Below are 6,511 nucleotides of genomic sequence, written 5' to 3' on the forward strand. Positions count from 1 at the left end.
TCACAAGAGATTTTCTCTTCTAGGGCCGTATACTCACCAATGAGGTCCGGACCTCGATATTTTTGTGTATATAATAGTAGCATATAATAAAGGTCGTGAAATAATTGCCAGATCTTAACTCTACTTTGGTTCTGCAAGGATATTGAACGACGCCAGGATAACCGTCCTTCTCATCTGAGCTCCTCAGTCTAACAGCGCTCGTCACTGTCAACAGGGTTGAGATGACCAATCAAATCAAAGTGGGCGGGGCTTATTGTTCACAGAAGCTGCTGAGCAAGAATTCCAGAGTGAGTGACAACGGTTATAAAGTACGAGATAAGATGCAAGTAGATAAACTAAACATTAATATTTGACAACTGTTTTATGATAGAAATGTTAAAGGACCGACATAAATAATAATGTGAGCAAACTAATAAACTTTTGTCTAATTTCGCAAGTTTGAATTGAAAATAACCACCTTTTTTTTTTTTTTTGCGTGATTCATGTAACGTTGGCCTAATGTAATTCTTAACTGTCAATGTGACAAGACAAGAAACATAAACGAAGCCTTTTCATCATATTAAGCATACGATTAATAATGAATGTGCACATATTGTGTGTACCTACCTTGTAGCTCTCATTAAATGCACATAATGATTCATGAAACAACCAGCTATCAGTTTTGTTTACCTTCTTCACTGACAGATGAAAAGACAGTCAAAGCTCAGCATTGGGAAGGCAAGAGCTACAAGGCAAAATAAGGAGACTGAGAGAAAAAGAAAGAGAGAGGATGATGAAGAAGAGAAGAAGAGCAGGTACTGACAAATAACTTCTACTGCCCACTGACATGTATTATATTTTATACAATTGTTTGGCTTTCCAATACCTTAGAATGCACATATAATACAGAGTCTATGGATGACAATTTGTCATAACATTCTTTCACAAACCTCAATTATCTATCAATTAGTATTGATAGTTTGACAAAAATAAACAGGGCCATCATGTTTAAAGGGTTAGTTCACCCAAAAATGAAAATTCTGTCAGTAATTACTCACCCTCATGTTGTTCCAAGCCCGTAAGATGTTCGTTCATCTTCGGAACACAAATTAAGATATTTTTGATGAAATCTGAGTGCTGGATCACTCCTCCACAGGCTTATGGACACTATAACTTGCTGGCCCAGAAAATGTATTAAAGACATCGTTAATATAGTCCAAGTGACTCCAGGGGCTCAATCTTAGGTTTATAAAGCGACGAGAATGCTTTTTGTGCGCAAAAACAAACAAAAATAACGACTTTATTCCACTTTTCATTTCCTTCTCTCTCGACCTCGAGTCTTTTCACGTAGTGTTTATGCGTAGCGCGTCTGTGTTGCACGTCACCACGCATCACACACATGACCAGCATCGCCCAATAGTGATTCTACGTGGTGACGTGCAACACAGACGCGCTGCGCAAAAACACTACGTAAACTAAATCGAGGCACAGAGAGAGAATGAAATGAATAGTGGAATAAAGTCGTTATTTTTGTTTGTTTTTGCGCACAAAAAGCATTCTCGTCGCTTTATATACTTAAGATTGAGCCACTGGAGTCACTTGGACTATATTAACGATGTATTTAATACATTTTCTGGGCCATCAAGTTATAGTGTCCATAAGCCTGTGGAGGAGTGATCCAGCTCTCAGATTTAATCAAAAATATCTTAATTTGTGTTCCAAAGATGAACGAACGTCTTACGGGGTTGGAACAACATGAGGGTGAGTAATTACTGACAGAATTTTCATTTTTGGGTGAACTAACCCCTTTAACTGCGCTGCTGAAAACGTCTTTAGCCCTATTCGCACGGGATTAGTATTACCTAGGGACCTCCGGTAATTTGTAATAATCGCAGAGGTCGTCTGTGATTTTTATCCCATGCGAATCTGCCATGTCTGTAAAAATTCCCCCGAAAATTACCTACCGTATTTCGGCCAACACAGGGGTCCTCTGATAATACCAGTCCCGTGCGAATCCCCATGTCTGCGATTTGGGCTGTTTTTCTGTGAGCCTATCGTTTCCTAAAGAACGTAATAACCATTATGGGCCGTTTAACAGTCCATTTCACGTCTGTATTAAAACTATATTAACAATAAAATCTCTCGATATGCCCTACTCCAATCCGGTTATAGTTTTTCTCCAATAAAAACTATGAAGTGCTGCAAAAGAGAAAACAAACTACAGTAAAGACGTGATCCGGAAGCTCAACTCGGACCGTTGTCATGGAAACGTCAAATTAAGCATTTTGGCGCAACATGGAAGCTCTATTGGAAAGTTTGGACACTTTTTGTGGTAGTGTAACTTAGTAGTCTGTATCGTGGAGCATTTCTTTGTCTCACACGGCCTCTAAAGACGTCCATCTCAAGAAATCAAAGTGTGAAAGAGTAAAAATGATATAAAATGAAATAAACCAAATAAAATGAATAGAAAAACAAGCCTATCGTGACGTTTCGGTATTTATAATACCTTCTTCAGACAGGCTTGTTGTAAATATGGACAAAGAATAAAAGAAAAAGAAGATATATTATATATTTATACAATAATATGATATTCTATAATATATATAATATATTTCTCTAATAAATTGGTTTTAAATAAGTTCTTTTTTTGAATTGCAATACTGCAGCGCGATCTTCGTTTCAGCTAGTGAAGTGTGAATGGGTGGGCGCACGCTGTAAAGTCCGTAAACTCGAGGGAATTACGAACATTTATTTGCCCGTGTGAATGAGCCACCAAAAACACAGATGTCAGGGGGTAATTTCTTAATTACAGAGGTCCAGGGGTAATACTAATCCCGTGCGAATAGGGCTTTTGTCTCCAAAAGTTCCCTGTTTTCAGCTCATTCATTATGGTGATGTCTGAGATCTTCTGTAAATTGGCACATTAAGCTCATTTTATTGGTGTACAGCAAACATTTCACTTCAGTTTGTCTTTAGCCCTATTCGCACGGGATAAGTATTACCTGGTGATCTAGTAATTTGTAATAATTGCGGAGGTTGTCTGTGATCTTAATCCCGTGCGAATCGGTCATGTCTGTAATTTGTAAAGTAAAAATTCCCCCGCAAATGACCTACCATATTTCGCCGAACACCGAGGTCCTGTGATAATATTAGTCCCGTGCGAATCGGCATCTCTGTGATTTGGCGGGGTCGTTTATAATTTTTTTCAAGGTTTTTGTTTCCTGTGCGCTTTTTTATCCATCTTTCGTGAAGAATGGAGTGTTTTGATGGTATTTTGGGTGCTGGGTCATATCGCTGTACACCATGATACGATACAATTTGCAGAAAGAGAAAGCTGAAAACCATCAGAAGAGCAAAAACAAAAATAATGACTAGATGGAGATGGATGACATGTATAGTAGCCTAGCATGTGGTAAGAAACATTCTTCTGTTTATGATCATACAGTTAGACCTATAATAACAAGACATTTCCAAGCAATAGCCTATTGACATCATATCTGGGAGATAAGTCAGTAATTTCGAGTAAAATCACAGGCTTCGTTTATCCCGTGCGAATGCGCCACACGAAATTCAGATGTGGGTGGGTAATTTCTAAATCACACGAGGTCCCCAGATAATACTAATCCAGTGCGAATAGGGCTTTTGCTGTTCCTCTTCCATCTGGTCTGAAATAAACATGAAAGGGATAGTGTTACAGGGTATCCTGTTGTACTGCTTAGGCAGCAGCTTCACCTTGTGGAAAACTTGGGTATGTTAACATGGAACAGGAAGCCAGCAGTTTTGTGCTACGGGTGCATGTGAGTTCTGCAATATATAAATACACGGATCTTAACCCACTGTATGTGTAGCGTCCTTATTCACCAACTTGCAACAGATAGTTTACCCAAAAATGAAAATTAACCCATGATTTACTCACCCTCGAGCCATCCTAGGTGTATATGACATTCTTCTGTCAGACTAATACAATATAATGTAAATGACCAAGCCTTAAAAGGGCAGTGAATGGCCGTTTATGTTTTGAAGTCCATAAAAGTGAATCTATCCATCATAAAAGTAATCCACATAGCTCCGAGCAGGGGCGCCACTACCCAGTGTCAGAGGGGTATGCAGCAACAATTTTGGCGCCCTGTATGTCTGACAGCACAGCTAACATGAACAGCTAATGGTAAAGCAAAATCTATAATGATCCCATGCATGGTAAACCAGACTTATTGCTTAAGTTATGTTTTCCAGCTTCTAGTCATTTATTGTGCATGCTACCTTATATTTACCAGTTGTTATTTTACCTCAATAAAATTGAGATATGTCATGCATGGGATTGGTACCATAGGGTTAAACCAAAATCTAAATGTAGCCAATGTAGCCATTAGTTTACATGACAGTTTAGGAGACACTAGCCAGTATGTTCACATTCATATTTGCAAGCCTCCAAGTTTGGGAGCAAATCTATGCATGATTCCATGGTAAACCAGAGATATTGCATTAGTTCGAGTGTAAACTAATTATATATATATATATATATATATATATATATATATATATATATATATATATATATAGCAGCAAAAGATGGACAATTTGGTCTCTAAAGTTTGTTTCACACTATAAACTGCTTTGATTTGGAGTGAGAGATACAGGGGGAGTGGCTTTATTGTATCAGATACATGTCACTGCACTGATTGGTCCAGTTTTGGTCTGCGATCTCTAACCCAGAATAAAACCTGCTCCGGAGCAGCTTAGCCGTGTAGCGTAAGTTACCATGATGATGAACACAACTAAACAACAATCCACTTTCTTGTGCCCGAAAAGTGCCCGCACTTTGTTGTTGTTTTTATTTATTTTTATATAACACTGTAAAATGTACAACTGTACACCCAAAGCACTTTACAGTCATATCAGGGTATCTCTCCTCATCCACCACCAGTGTGCAGCACCACTTGGATGATGCGACACCAGCGGCACCAATGCGCTCACCACACACCAGCTATAGGTGGAGAGGAGAGAGAGAGATAGAGCCAATTCAGTGGATGTGGATTATTAGGAGGCCATGATTGGCAAGGGCCAATGGGTGGAATGGTTACACCCCTACAGGTTACACCCCTACTCTTTACGAGAAGTGCCATGGGATTTTTTAATGACCACAAAGAGTCAAGACCTCGGTTTAACGTCTCATCTGAAGGACTGTGCTTGTTACAGTATAGTGTCCCCATCACTCTACTGGGGCGTTAGGACCCACACAGACCACAGGGTGAGCGCCCCCTGCTGGCCTCACTAACACCTCTTCCAGCAGCAACCTGGTTTTCCCAGGAGTCTCATATCTAGGTACTAACCAGGCTCAGCCCTGCTTAGCTTCAGTGGGCAAACAGTCTTGGGCTACAGGGTGACATGGCTGTTTTACCTGAGACAATGACAGCTAAATGACAGAGTCAGAAAGTCAGAAAGTTACAACTCAAAAAACAACTTCCACAAAACTATTTCACTATAGCCTATGTTGGATTGAATCTCAGTTTATTTTAATTATTGGATCTGTAGAAACATTTTACTCACAAAATCACACATTGTCATTGAAATGGTAATTTTATTTGTTGTTATTGTACAGATGTGTGTTATTGTATACATCTGTTTATGTAATAACAGGCTTTATGTAACAAAAAAAACAAAAGGGGAAAAAAAAACCCTGATCAAATTCAGGGAATTGTTTCATATAACTAATAACTGATTGTTGTTGTTTTTCTACATTTCTTTCTGGTTTCTTTTAATTTTGGGATTTCTTTGTGTAAGTTTTCCATCATAATAATTTTCTTTCTTGTTCTCCAACATATAAAACACAAATCTTGTGGCATTTTACAGCAACACTAGTTTATTAGTTAACTAACTACATATTTACTTTATGTGAATCTAACAAAACATTTGCTCACTGTGACACAGAACAATGCTTTCTAATATGCTTCACTAGATTCTTTGATTGGGTGAAACTCTTCTCACACTGAGTACAGTAGTAGGGCTTCACTCCAGCATGAACTCGCTCGTGTTCTTTCAGAGATCCAGACTGAGTGAAACTCTTGTCACAATATGAGCACTTGTAAGGTTTTTCTCCAGTATGAATTCTTTGGTGCAGTTTCAGATAGTCAGCTCTAGTAAAGCTCTTCCCACAATCAAAGCACATATACTCTCTCACTTCATTGTGTGTTTTCTGGTGCTGTTTAAAACTGTACAGCCTTGAAAAACTCTTTCCACAGAGAGAACACACATAAGGCCTCTCATCTGAATGAACTATCAGGTGTTGTTTTAGATTTGATGATGAAGTAAAATCTTTACCACACTGATCACAGTTAAATGGTCTTTCTCCAGAATGAACACGCAGATGATACTTGAGACCTGATGCATCTCTGAAACTCTTTCCACACTGAGTGCATGTATACGGTTTCTCTCCAGAGTGAATTCTCATGTGTTTGTTAAGGTTTCCTTTCTCTGTGAAACTCTTTCCACACTGAGTGCAGGTGTGCGTCTTTTTGGCTTTTGTTCTTTGAAT

General features: G+C 38.7%; 1 protein-coding gene across 1 annotated transcript in view; it reads left to right on the forward strand.

The window, feature by feature from the left end:
* The window catches only part of LOC311296649 (uncharacterized protein), a 483,049-nt gene that overhangs the window by 337,967 nt on the left and 138,571 nt on the right, over window positions 1-6,511 (forward strand). The gene's annotated exons all lie outside the window — the stretch shown is intronic.

The sequence above is a fragment of the Rutilus rutilus genome, assembly GCF_951802725.1.
Source record: "Rutilus rutilus genome assembly, chromosome: 9".
Taxonomy (NCBI): domain Eukaryota; kingdom Metazoa; phylum Chordata; class Actinopteri; order Cypriniformes; family Leuciscidae; genus Rutilus; species Rutilus rutilus.